This window comes from Spinacia oleracea, chromosome 3 (genome assembly GCF_020520425.1).
Source record: "Spinacia oleracea cultivar Varoflay chromosome 3, BTI_SOV_V1, whole genome shotgun sequence".
NCBI classification, from domain to species: domain Eukaryota; kingdom Viridiplantae; phylum Streptophyta; class Magnoliopsida; order Caryophyllales; family Amaranthaceae; genus Spinacia; species Spinacia oleracea.
In genome coordinates, this window is record NC_079489.1 from 23863250 (window position 1) to 23877372 (window position 14123).

Sequence of the window (14123 nt, forward strand, 5' to 3'; positions counted from 1 at the left end):
GAAAGTTCTAGGTCTTGAACAATCATTTGTAAATCCGAACCCAAAATTGACCGATCCGGATAATCCTAAACTCGAAATTAAGTTTTTTTTTATAATCTGACCCGACCAACCCGTTTGACAGGTCTGCATACTAGTACAAAGAAATAAAATCAATTTTATATTCTTTGAATAGACTGAGTTTCCTGATATTCTTTAATCAGATCCTATTAAGTTCTTGTACCAAGCTACTTTCTAGACACTTACACACATGCTAAAAATAACTCTATTTTTAGTTATCAAGTTTCTCCACCGGAAAGCTTCACAAACTAATTCCTGCTCTTGAACTCTTAACAGTTCCTTCAAAGGAACTCAGCAAGGCTTGTTTGATTAGTTGTTCTTCAAGTCTTCTATGTTTGACCATCTCTTAATCCTGCTCCGGACATCTAGTCATCTTTGCACATAAACTTAATCACTCCATTTATTAGGAAATAAACGCAACTTAATTAAGATCAAGACTCCTTTGGATTTTGGGGTCAACAACAATTTATCGTACAAGCCCAAATCATGAGCAACGAGTTGCAGCGTGAGGATTTAATGTGTTTACAACCAAACGTGATTACCAGAAACAAATCCTCAAGATGCATACAATTATTACGAGAATAATTCCTTAGCTTGATATCTTATTTAGTTTTCTAGTTTAATTAGAATTGTAATTAGGAAACAAGATATATTTTTGTATGTAACAATCTATACAATTATTTAGATTTGGGGAGCAAGTATAATTCTAGTAGACGTAGGTTTCCTCACAAACACTTGTGTCTTCTATTATTGTTTTTGCTATTTATTCTATATTGGGTTTGTTCCTAATTATCTGTGGCACACGTTTGGTTATAAAACCATTAGTATAGTTTGCAAGTAATCATCAAAATCAATGGAGCAACAACCCTATGCACGAGGAGGGGATAATGGGTTGTAAACGGATTGAGTTGAATGGTTCACCGGTTGTCACACTTATGTTTTAACAGATTTTCGTCAAGTTGAAATGAGTCCAGTCAATAACGAGTTAGAGTGTATTCAATATGGTTCAACTAGTCTTATATGCACGCGATGCGTGCGAGATTATATAAAACCGTAGTATTACAATTAATCATCACAAATATGTAGTAGGCAAGAAAAAAATGTTCGCAAAGCTCATCTAAAGAAAAATTAATCGTCCCTATTTAAAAAATTATAAATAGTAACAAAATTTATTCATGCGCTTACATGATTAAAAATCAAAATCTTAGTACCAAAGTAACTAAACATATTTCTCCAGCTCTTTACGATCTTTTATTATACAAACTACGGAATCCAACTTAATCTTTAGTTTGAGTATCTTGATAGCACAATCTACTTGGCTGGAAATACCTGCATCCCCAAAAGAAATCAGAGACAAAAGATAACACATTAAAGAAGCACCATCAACAATACTATTGGACTGTAAAGGCATAAGGTGGCTAAATTTACCAATTTAAACCATATTAAGCAAACCCCCTGCATACACAAAACAAACAGGAGCACCGTAGTCCAGAAACAACCAAAAGAAGTTGTGCCCAATATGAAAACAGTAAAACATATGCAAGCTACCAGCCTGCACTCACCAAAAAACCAACAGCAAGCCAACAGGCTCCCAACACACTTGTTCCATATTAAACAGAAGCACCACCAGACTCACTATTAAGGCACTAAAAGTACTAATTTAGCCCTCTGAAGACACCTCATGTAAGCTACAACCTGAATATCTATTATCTTAACCTGCAATTCAGAACTCGGTTTTGGATGAACCTGAACCTAAACCTGGTTATTTGTGTCTGGCATAGATTATGTTTTATTGGTTTTCTTAATCCTTTCTAGGATTCTAAATCTATTTTTCATTGAGTACTTCACTGAGGAGCATGGCTTCAACTGCTTTTGAGGTGATTATCCTCGAAACACGCATCTAATTGTTATGAGTTTGCATGATTGGTTTAGGTTGTGATTAAAGTGACCTTAAAATGATTACACTATGGTAAATTGGAAAGATTGGGACTTGAAGGATGTCAGCAGTACAGAAGAAGAGAATTTAACCTAACAGAAATTGAAATATGCACTGAGTGAGCAGAATTTAGAACGATGGGAACCCATCATGTGAAGATATGTATCGTGATAAAAAGAGTAAGGTACAAAATCTCGAAAAGCCACAGTTGGAAGGTGAATAAAGGTTTCAATATTGAATAGGTTAATTCCGATAATACTTAACAGAGTAATGAAGCCTCTTCTATTATATCACAACAGATGGGATCCTATAGTTATCCATCAAGAAATTTATGTACTTCATTCAATAGTTGAGCCAATAATGAAGTAAAATTGGAGAGTAAAATTGTACTCACGGGATTAACTCCACATTTCCTAATAGCTGAGCCGATTTGGAAGCGTTGAATCATACGCCTCTTTATAACTAAGCCATTCATAAGGACCCGCCTAAAAAATTAAAACATAAATTAGGAACAATCAATTACATAACAAAAACTATAATTAAAAAATTATAATTAGAGGATCCCATCTGTAATCAACATTCCATAGAAAATCTCTAAAAATCTAAAAGTATTTGCAAACTATAAATCAAGAACTTACGAAGCTGAGAGCAGAGGAGAAAGATTGAGAAGCTTGCCAAAAAAAATAGGAAAGGTAAATTTTATCAGACGTTTCCTTGCCCTTTGATTGGTAGACAATGTGAGAGAGAATAAGCAGAAATACTAATTCAATGCCCTGAAAGGAGATCAGTTCTGACACGATTTCCATGTAATCCAAATTTAACCTAATTCAATCCAAAATGTCTTATTTTTCCAGCCATCAGACACCGAAACAGAAATCAAAATTTCAACCAGTTAATCGCAAATTGAATCAAATGCAAATTCACCAAATCAACAACACCGATATCACCAATCAATCAACATTCAAAAAATTCAAATGTGCAACTTTTTAACCTTTTTTTTCAAATTTCAGAAATTCCAAAATGCAAAAAAACTGACCTTTTCCAGCCTTGGAAGATTCAGGACCCCATAGCTACTGCTACCTTCCGATTTTGAACCAAACTAAACTCACAAAATAAACCAAAATCAAAATTCATAGACTAATAAACTTTTATCACTTGCTAATTATAGTCCATAGTAAACCAATCCACACCAATAAAAAGGCACAACATCCAGAGAATTAGCAAAACGCAACAAACTAACATACATAAATCTCCAAAGATGAATAAGATTTTAGTCTACATGACATTACCTTCCATCCAGGAGAAATGTCTAAAAAGTTCACTTAAATCAGGTTGCTTGGACCCCCAACAACTTCTTTCTTAGCTCTCATGCGCTTCACATGTTCACGCATGTGTAGTATCACAGAATAAGAACCGCTTAATAACATTCGAAGAAATTAGACAGAATTTGGAAGAAAAGGGGGAAAACATTTTGGGATGTGTACCAATCCCGAGATCATGCCAAGTCTGGGCAGCAACGATCTCCTTGACATCGATGAAATGATCCTCTGGTTCAACTTTGGAGTTGGGCTTGGGCGATACATTTGTTTTATTTGCTTTGCAAGACCGTTTATCTGATCATCCATGTTTCTAAAATAAGTAACATTAGCCTAAAATTTTAAGATTATTTATTGTTCCAACGACGTCACCAGATAAAAAATCCAATTAAATTCCCCAATTGAACAAATAGTAACACAAAAATAAGAAAAAGTTAAATGGCATACTCTCTTCTCTCCAGCCAAGTAGACATGGCCAAACTTTCCTCGACCAAAAGGTTTTCCGATATCGAAATCGTTTAGGACTCACCGTTGTTTCTCCACAGCAGGAACCTCTGCAGGTACCTGAAAACAAGCCAAAGAACAAATGTTGAAAACTTCTCAATTCAAGACTACTTCAACTATATTGCAGTCAATTCATCGACTAACCAAAGCTGAAAATAAACCGCAGATTTTTCCACATTCATTCAATAAACATGCCTTATCTCAAAATTATCTCCAATTTTTTTTCCAATTTCCCATTCAAAGAAAGAACTAACCGAAACAAAGAAACAAAATAGATGCCAGAAATTAGAAAATCAGTGCTGAATTTTTCAAAAACCCTAGCCTCATGCGCCTCCAAAATAATTGATTGATGCCAAACAAAAAAAATACTTTTCGTATTCAAGCTAATAAATTTGTCATCTAATAGATGCAATTTTAAACCCTAATTTGAATATTGTTTCTCTGAAAAATCAAAACCCCAATTTTAAAATTCGTAAATGAAATTTCTCAAAAAATAACCTAATTGCTGAATACGACATTGAAAGATAGAATTAAATTAATCGTTTGCTAAGGAAAAATTCATCAAACTAATGCTGAATTTCGAGAACAAATAAACCATAAAAAGTTAGAGAGAGAAGGAGAGAGAGAAATGTACCACCACTGAATCGGTTGTGGATGTAGCAACTTTTTGTAGACGTGGTGACAACAGAGGCGTCGAACATCCGGGAGATTTTCCGACCACATCTCGCGAATCAGAATTGTCGGAGCATGGGCGATGAAGAAGATGAATAATCCAGATCTTCGAAGTTGGTGGTTCTTCAGTGTAAGGGGTAACAATCTGTTAATTTTTAGAGTATGGATTTCTAGGGTTTGCGAACGGTTTGAGAGTTGCATAGAATCAGAGGTGAATGATTAAAAATCTTTACTTTTCTTAGTGGAGAGAGAACTACATGATTCTTTACTTTTCTTAAAGGAGAGAGAACTACATGATATGAGACCATGAAGCGGCGGAGGAAGGAGTAGAGTGAATTGCGAGTCTGCGAAGGGTTTGAGAGGAAAGAGTGGAGGGCTATTTTAGACATTTTGATGGGGGACACGAAAAGTGTTATTACCATTAAGCCCTCAGCTGTTCCTTTATATAATAGAGATTATGGTTCTGGTTGTCATTGGTCAGTTTGATAGGGGTATGAATCTTTTACGGGTTAGATCAGTTTGATAGGGGTATGAATCTTTTACGGATTAGTTCATTTCGAGTTTAATATAATCGATAGAGGTCGATATTCAAGGTTCCCATCTCATCGATTAAACCGGTTCGGTTCCCTGAATCATGTAAAACTCATCAGTTTCAATAGTTCAGATTAGAAATTGACAATACTAATGGGTAATGGGTACCAAGCAGTCACATTAAACTTTTTGTATATGGGTTATGTCCATGGGCCATCATTCAACATTTGCAAGTGGAATTGTGGGTATTCAGAATAGGAATGACATTAATTTGAGACCATCAAATAGAATAGACATTAAAACTTTTCATGGGTAACAACCTCTCAAGTCTCAACCTCTAATATAACTATTATATCACTAACAAAGATATTTAATGAACTTAATATAATTAGAAACCATTCATACAACTTGAGGGTAAGGTCAAAGCTCATAAAAAAATGAAGTTATAATGGATTTGTGGAGACACTTTTTTATCTCAATTATAGTTGATCATTGCTACTCCACTTATCACTTTAGTATTTTTTTTTTAATAAAAGACAGCTGCTTCTTTCGGCACTCGTGCGTGCACAAAAGCATGCTTCCAACCCTTATGATCACCAAACAAACTAACGGCATCACATTTCCAATGGCTATGCACCATATTTGATTCATTATCATAATAATGATTAATTAGTCCATAATTTTTTAATTTTTGTTCCACATAAGGTACAAAGTGCATGTAGGATTTTGATATCGGATATTCCATGAAATACCCCCGAGTTTTGAAGTAATTCACCAAATGTCCATCAAGTTCCAATAATTCACCAAATACCCCTGACAATTGACTTAATGTCCCAAATACCCTTACTTTTAACGGTCCGTTAGTCCGCCGTTAGCCTAATTTCATAATTCACCAAATACCCCTATTATTAAACTTATTTCACCAAATACCCCAAACTTAAAAATAGTTATTCTGATATTCCAACGACTAGTCTTTTCGTTTAAAAAGTAGCTGTTGATCTTGCTTGGCTATAAAAACCCACTTTCTGAATGTTTCTTGTAATTTAGATATTGTTTTTCTTTGCTTTGCTAATTGCATTAGATTTGTGTCATGAGTTTTGTTTCCAAATCATCATCCACACACAATGAGTCCACATATATTAGAGTACCTAACCAATTTTGCTATTGTGATAGGAAATTTGTCATCTGAAGCTCCGATACAACACTCAATCCACAAAGGTTGTACTACAAGTGTGATCCTTGCAACAATCTGAGATGGTGCAAGGGAGTAGTTGAGCAAGAAAACAGGGGGCAGTAGCATGAAGGACAATACAGGGGAAGCTTAGACGAAGGAGAAAGTACTGAAAACAGGGGAAATAGTAAGATGCAATAGGACTTGAAGCAAATGAAGAAAAGGATGATACTGTAATGTCAATACAAGGCATCTTACTTTGATTTTGAAATGAAGAAAGGCTAATCCTATTTATGTCATGGTTTGGGATGGACAGGCAGAACTTAGGACTCAGGAGAGCAAGCAAGTACTTTTAGCAAAGAAAAGTTAAGACTTCAGAGAACTCTTAGCAAAGCAATTGGGAGGCAAACAACATGTGAAAGAAGTCCGAGGGCAGGGTCTTATTATTGGTATAGAGTTGGATGTACAAGTTGGCCCGCTAGTTGATGCTTGTCGAAATTCAGGAATGTTAAATTGTTAATATTAACTGCTGGAAAAGGAAAATAGTGAGATTGGTTCCTCCACTGACCATATTAGAACAGGAGCTCGAAACAGGTTCTGAGATTCTCCTCAAGTGTTTCCCGTCCCTAGGTTGAAGCAGTGGAGTTGAATTTGTGTACGATGAGTAGATGCTTGTCAAATTTCCTTGTGACATCAATAGATCCAAAGCTCATAATTGGCATTGTAGCTGTAAATCAGGAATAAGTTTCCTACTAGCTTCTCTTTGGATTATGCCTTGAGTTTAATGTACAAATTGTCATTTCAAGATATCCCACTCGTTAATCAGAACATTGATTTTCTTTGTTGCTTGGATTCATTTCATAAGTATCTTTCTTCCTTATTATAAGGCTTAGTTTGTTATTTTGATACCTATAAATTGTGTAGCTTTGTATTGAGTGGAACACACAATCAACATTATTATTTTCTCTTCGTACTACAACGTTTGTTCAAAATTAGCCTTTAGATATTATCACGACTTTAGTGGATCAAGAAGGCATAAGCAAACAATAAGCAACGACTAATTTTCAAACGAAAAAACTAGACGTTGGAACATCAGAATAACTATTTTTAAGGTTGGGGCATTTGGTGAAATAAGTTTAATAATAGGAGTATTTGGTGAAATAAAATTTTAAAAAAGGGGCATTTGGTGAATTATGAAACTAGGCTAACGGCGGACTAACGGACCGTTATCAGTAAGGGTATTTGGGGCATTAAGTCAATTGTCAGGGATATTTGGTGAATTATTGGAACTTGATGGGCATTTGGTGAATTACTTCAAAACTCGGGGGTATTTCATGAAATATCCGTTTTGATATTTATAATTTGTATTCCCTCCGTCCCGTAATACTTGACCTGTTTTCCTTATCGGGCCGTCCCTTAATACTTGACCTGTTTCTAAAAATGGAAATATTCTAACAATATTATATTATTTCTCACTCCACCCCTATTAACCCACCTACCCCCTACTCCATACAAAAAATAATTAAAAATTCAAGCCCTACTCTCCCCCAACCCCACCTCTTAACCCACCTCCCACTAACTATATTAAAATAATACCCCACTATCAACTACTACCTATTAAATTAAATAAGTCAATTCAAGTTCCTTAAATTCTGTGCCGGTCAAACCGGGTCGAGTATTCCGGAACGGAGGGAGTATGACATAATCTGTATTTTATTATTTTATTTATTTTATTGAAATTAAGAATAAGTTTATTTATTGAGGGCTATGTTATCTACCAAGTTTATAATACACAATTAGAGCAAGAAAGGGGCAGGCCATACCCAGCGCATAAGAGGTGGACCACGAGACATCTTATACAAACCTTTTCCGGGCATGACCTAGGCTAGCACAAGCCCCGTTCAATTTTAAACCAAAATAGAAAATTTATATTCTCTACCTTTTTTTAATACTACTTGTTGGACCGTTTGCCATCACGTACGATCCTCCAAAATATACAAATTTATTGTGCAGAAATATTACGTAAAATAATGACATTTACATATTTACGTTAAATGTTAGAAAATCAATGCTAAATTCGATTTGCATATAATTATTAATATGAAATCACACATACGTCTACAATATTTGTGTCATTGATATTGTAACATTCCACAAGCAATATTGATAGGAGAGACGAGAAGAGGGCGAAGGAAAGCTAGGTTGGAAAGAACGACGGGAGAAAATTTGGTGGAATAGGTTATTAGGTTTAAAGGAAGAAAGAAAAGGCAAAAGATGAATTAAAAGGAGACACATGGTAGCAAGATGACCGATGGTATAATTATCCCCATACTATTGATAAGAATAAGACTAAAAAAAATTAAGGCGAAAAATGGTGGCAGAATAATAAGTACACTATTTGATGAATAGTAATAGAAATTCAAAACTTTTTAAGTGTTAGAATTTTTCCTATTTTTAAATTACCTTTTTTTTTTTATTATTATTATTTCTCATATTTAGGCATGGCAAATAATGCTCCCAAAATATCATCATTCTTACGTAGTAAATTCTAATTCCAATTCCAACTCCAACTCCAACTTTATCCCATATTAATTCCCTGATATACCCTACTTGTATTTTTTTTTTTTTTCATTTTTGCCCACTTACATTTTTTAATTCTTTCTCTCTATTTCAAGTAATGGAAAAGTAGAATCTCCATTTTGTTCGTTAAATAGTTTCTATCTCATCAACCATTGTGTAATTCTTATTTTCTTAATTTTCTCGCCAATTCTAAATGGGAGGAATATTACATAATCAAGGGAATAGTAATCTATACCTAGTATTTAAAAACTAAAATTGTTGGTAAAGCTCTGACACGTGTTCTCACCTCATCAATCTTTTCTTCTTCTTTTTAATAAAGAAAACTCAAAAGACATCATCATTAATAATTAACTCCAAATACACCCATAAAAAAAAATATTAAACAACTCAAAGACACACATAATAAAAACTTACAAGTAAATAACTATAAATTAACGTGTTGACTTAAGCTGTGATTAATCAATTAATATTTCATAACAATAACAATAAACACTAGTACTTAAGTTAATATTCGTTTTAAATTCTTAATTAAGAAAATTAAACATCTCCTCAGAATAAGCCAACAACATCTTATCTTACATACACACCTTATAAATAATTTTGACTACCAACCATTTTTGTTATATATCTTACACAATCAAATCTATATCATGCATTTTCCATAGGTAACAAGTTAGTGGTCCGGGCGATGCCCCGAAGTGTTGCATGTAGTTTGATTTTTTTTATTCATTTCAAATTTATTTATAATTTCTTTATATATGCAGTTTGAGAATAATACGAATTTCATTATATATGCAGTTTAAGAATAAAATTGTTTAACCAACAATTGGCGAACTAATTTTTTGAGTAATTTTATTTGTGTAAAACTTTATTTTTTACTACTTTACTTATAACTTAAAAACAATTGTTAAGTTACAAGTTGTATATTGAGTTATAAAGTCGAAATACATTTGAGAGGAAAAAAATATATTAACTCATTAGCTAAAAGAAAGCGCGTCATTATTTTTTTCCTATTTTTTTCTCTGTTAATTTCATGGTTTTATGTTTGATCTAAATAAATTTCTAGAAAAATTATATGATTTGATAGTAAATGAATAAAAATTAAGGAACAGTTGTTATCATAAATTGTTACTCAAATACATAAATGTGTGCATTAAATTTTTATACATTCAAAAGAACAAATTTTCTCTTTTTAAATTTTTTTATAGTCATAAGTTGTATCGTTGGAATGATGGATAAAACTGTGCATTAACATTTGAGAGGTCATGGGTTAAAGGATGAGTAGCAACATTTTTTTTGAAGACACAATATACAATTATGTGTGCATATGCCATGGCACGATGATGTCATATCACTTGCCAAATCATTACGACATATGGAGAGATGGCATGGATTTTCTTGGAGATTTAATAATATATATAGATGTGTGTGTGTTTTTTTGTGTCCATCCCCTGTTCCTATGGCAAAGTTTCAATTTTTGTATTATGATTATCTTAATAACCATTTGTTTTTCTGTTGACATTATATTATAGATTAATGTTCCCTCTAAAATTGGTTAAATTAATTTAATAGTAACCTTAAAGTATAAAAAAATATGATTCTATTTATTTATATCTTACACTAACCAAAAATTTGACCATTTACTTTCCGAGAAATGTAAGTTTTCTAGCCCTTTAAAAAATGCTCCCGTGCATTCCACGGTAAAAATGCTAGTTAAATAATAATAGGTCCACCTATTTGATACCATCAGTGTCATGTAGGGATGTCAATGGGGCAGATTTTAGGGGAGACCCGCCCCGCATCCGCCCCAAGTAGGCGGGGGTGGAGGGAGGTTTGGCGGGTGATGGAGCAGGGATGGGTATAAAATTAGGGGGTGAGTGAAGGAAATAATGCCCTTGTCCAAATATGCATTTAATGCTAAGTCTAATAAATTCGGTTCAGTATTAATTAACAAGTTGATAATTCAGTGAGATCAAGTGAACTGAATGCCTAGCTAGAGGTCGCTTCAGTTCAAGTGGAATTAATAATATTAATCCACAACTTACTCTTGACTGAACCCGCAGGGTCACACAAATAGTACGTGAACGGATCAAGTATTTAAGTGAATATATCATTCATTAAGTACTCCATTCATGATCATTCGGAAACGACGGATCTCGGTTCCTGTGGGAGCTAAAATCGTCAAAAGGCAAAATAAAGAATACTCCGAAAATGATGATATTGCTGGAAACGAAAATATGGTTCATGAAAGAAATATAAATATTATCCAAGTCGTAGATGTTGTCGGAAACGGAAACATGGTTCGTATCGGAAAATATTATCGGAAATAGAAATATTTCCGGAATCGGAATTATTGCCGGAAACGGAAATATTACCGGAATCGGAAATATTGACAGAAAAGGAAATTATTTCCGAAATCGGAAATATTAACGGAAACGTAAATATTTGTTCGAAACGGAAATGGATTCCAGAATCGGAAAACGAATCGGAAGCTCGACGAGCGACAAGCCGGCAAGCGAGCCGGCCCATCGCTCGACAAGCAAAGGCCGAGCGCATAGCACTTAGCACGAAGCCCAGCGCCAGCGCCCAGCCGATGGGCCAGCAGCACGGTGGGCCGCGCCAAGAGAGCAAGGCAGCAGCAGCACAGTGGGACGTGCCAAGCAAGCAAGGCGGCAACAACAAACTAGGCCGCGCCAAGCAAGCAAGGCAGCAGCGATGCGAGCCCCCCAAGGCGAGGCTGCAGCGCTCTGGGCCACTGGCCAGCTACGACTGCGGCTGGGCCTAGGCAGGCACGCGTGCACCAACGTGGCCCATTGTGGTTGCGTTGGTTGCTTCGTCTTGGGCTCCAAGAAAAGTCCGATTGCGTAATTCCCAAGTAACTTTGGATTAAGTATTCCTAGTCCTACTGGAATTGATTTATTTAAGAGTTTAATTAATGTTATAGTTCTAATTGGATAAGAATTTCAATCCTAGTACGGTTGGTGATTTTTTCCTAGTAAGACTCAAATTCCTTATTTCCTACCCTATAAATATGAGGCTAGGCCCTCATAATTATACACATCAATTACATTGAAAATCATATTCTTTATTCTCATTGTGTTCAAAAGGGAGAATATAATATAACCTAACCCGAATACATAAAACCTTAAGTAAAATCCTAGTTGGTTAAACCTAAGGCGGATCCGAACGTGTTGTGGACTTTCTGAAGGAAATAATGCCCTTGGTCCAAGTATGCATTCAATGATAAGTCTAATAAATGCGGTTCAGTATTAATTAACAAGTTAATAATTCAGTGAGATCAAGTGAGCTGAATGCCTAGCTAGAGGCCGCTTCAGTTCAAGTGGAATTAATGATATTAATCCACAGCTTAATCTTGACTGAACCCGTAGGGTCACACAAATAGTACGTAAACGGATCAAGTATTTAATGGCATTAAATACTCCATCTATGGATATTCGGAATCGACGGATCTTGGTTTCAGTGGGAGCTGAGATCGTCACAGGCAAGAAATGAATACTCCGGAAACGATGATATTGTCGGAAACGGAAATATGGATCGTATCGAAAATATAAATATTATCCAAGTCGTAGATGTTACCGGAAACGGAAACATGGTACGTATCGGAAAATATTATCGGAAATGGAAATATTGCCGGAATCGGAAATATTGCCGAAAACGGAAATATTGTCTGAATCGGAAATATTATCGGAATCGGAAAATAATTCCGGAAACGGAAATATTAAATATTTGTTCGAAACGGAAATTAATTCCGGAATCGGAAATGTTAAATATTGTTCGTATCGGAAATGAATTCCGGAATCGGAAAATTAATCGGAAGCGCGTCGTACGAATTAGCATCGGACGAGCTTGCTAGACGAAGGCCCAGCACGAAGCCAGGCCCACGTCCAGCAAGGGAAACGCGCGCCACAACACGCCAGCCCAAGGCTGCGCCAGGCCCACCGCAAGGCAGGCCCAGCGCGCGCCCAAGGCTGCGGCAGTCGTGGGCTGCGATGCTCGGGCTGTGCGCGCGCGCGCATGGCGCCCCTCGTGGGCTGCTGTGCGTGCGTGGGTGTTTGTGTTCACATACGAAACCTAAAACGTACAGGATTCGTTTAATGATTAAATTCCTAATTCTATTTGATAAATTAATTAAATAGGAGTTTTATTATGATTCTAATTTAATTAATTCGTATCCTAATTCGATTCCAATTCTCTTTCCATACCCCTATAAATATGTGGCCTAGGTTCACAATTTATAAGAAGTTTTCAAGTATTCAAAGTGAGTTTTTGAGAGAAAAATTCAGTCACATTCCTTGCTCAAAAGTGCCGAAATTTTTAGTACCTTAAGGGCGATTCTAGTTGGTCAATCTTAAGGCGGATCCGGACGTGCTGTGGACTATCTACGGAGGGACGACACTTGGAGTCCTAAAGACTTGTTCTTGTTCGGTTCGGGCGCAGCTAGGGAAGGCACGCAACAAAGAGTATGCATCTAAACCATGCTATATGATTATGTGTAAATAATATGTATTCCTGGCTAAATGGTTTTTCCGCATGATTTATGAATTGCCATATGTATCATAACCTAACACTTTCTACGGAGGGGCAATGTTTGGGGCTCTAAAGACTTGTTCTTGTTCGGTTCGGGAGCAGCTAGGGAAGGCACGCATCACATTGTATGTAACCTAAATTATGCTAATTGACTATGTGACAATTAATTTGGATTCTGGCTTTATGGTTTTTCCGCATGAATTATATTATTGTATTATTCATAACCTAACAGTGGTATCACGAGCCTCTAATTAATTCCATAATCAATTATAGTTAACATGGATTAAATTTTATAAATTTGCAATGAATTAAATGGGTGATTAATTGCGTGGATGTAAATGATTGCAAATTCGTGCGATTATTCGATTATATGTTCGTAGAATTTTTCGGCAGTTTTGTGAATAATGGTCGAATCTTATGTTTTTATAGTGAATTTCGCATGTAAACGACGTTTTAAAATTTTGATAAAAATCCATAATTTGATGCCGAACCCAGAATTCCCAAATTCGAAACCTAACTATGACTTTTCGGAGGTTTTAGTTTTTCGAATGCAAAATTTGTAATTTTATGTAAATCTTGAATCTATGATTGACCTACTGTATATGTTTAACAATTTTAAGGTTGAATTTTGTTAATTATACAACCTAATTTGTAATTATAATTAATTTGTTGAATTTCAAATAATTTAGAATTTGTTTTTATTTTCATAATTAATTGCTAATTTAATTAAGATCCTATTATTAAAAACCACCATAAAATTTGTTAAAATTGAAAAGTTTTAAAATTTTATGACCTAAATTTTAATCCC

General features: G+C 35.1%; 1 long non-coding RNA gene across 1 annotated transcript; it reads right to left on the reverse strand.

Moving 5' to 3' along the window:
* Positions 1–1240: 1240 nt before the first annotated feature.
* On the reverse strand, positions 1241–5280 carry LOC130470722 (uncharacterized). Its single transcript, XR_008931444.1, has 4 exons — positions 4448–5280; positions 3030–3873; positions 2388–2478; positions 1241–1386 (listed from the first exon to the last, which is right to left on the reverse strand). It is a non-coding gene; the product is annotated as an uncharacterized lncRNA (long non-coding RNA).
* Positions 5281–14123: the final 8843 nt, after the last annotated feature.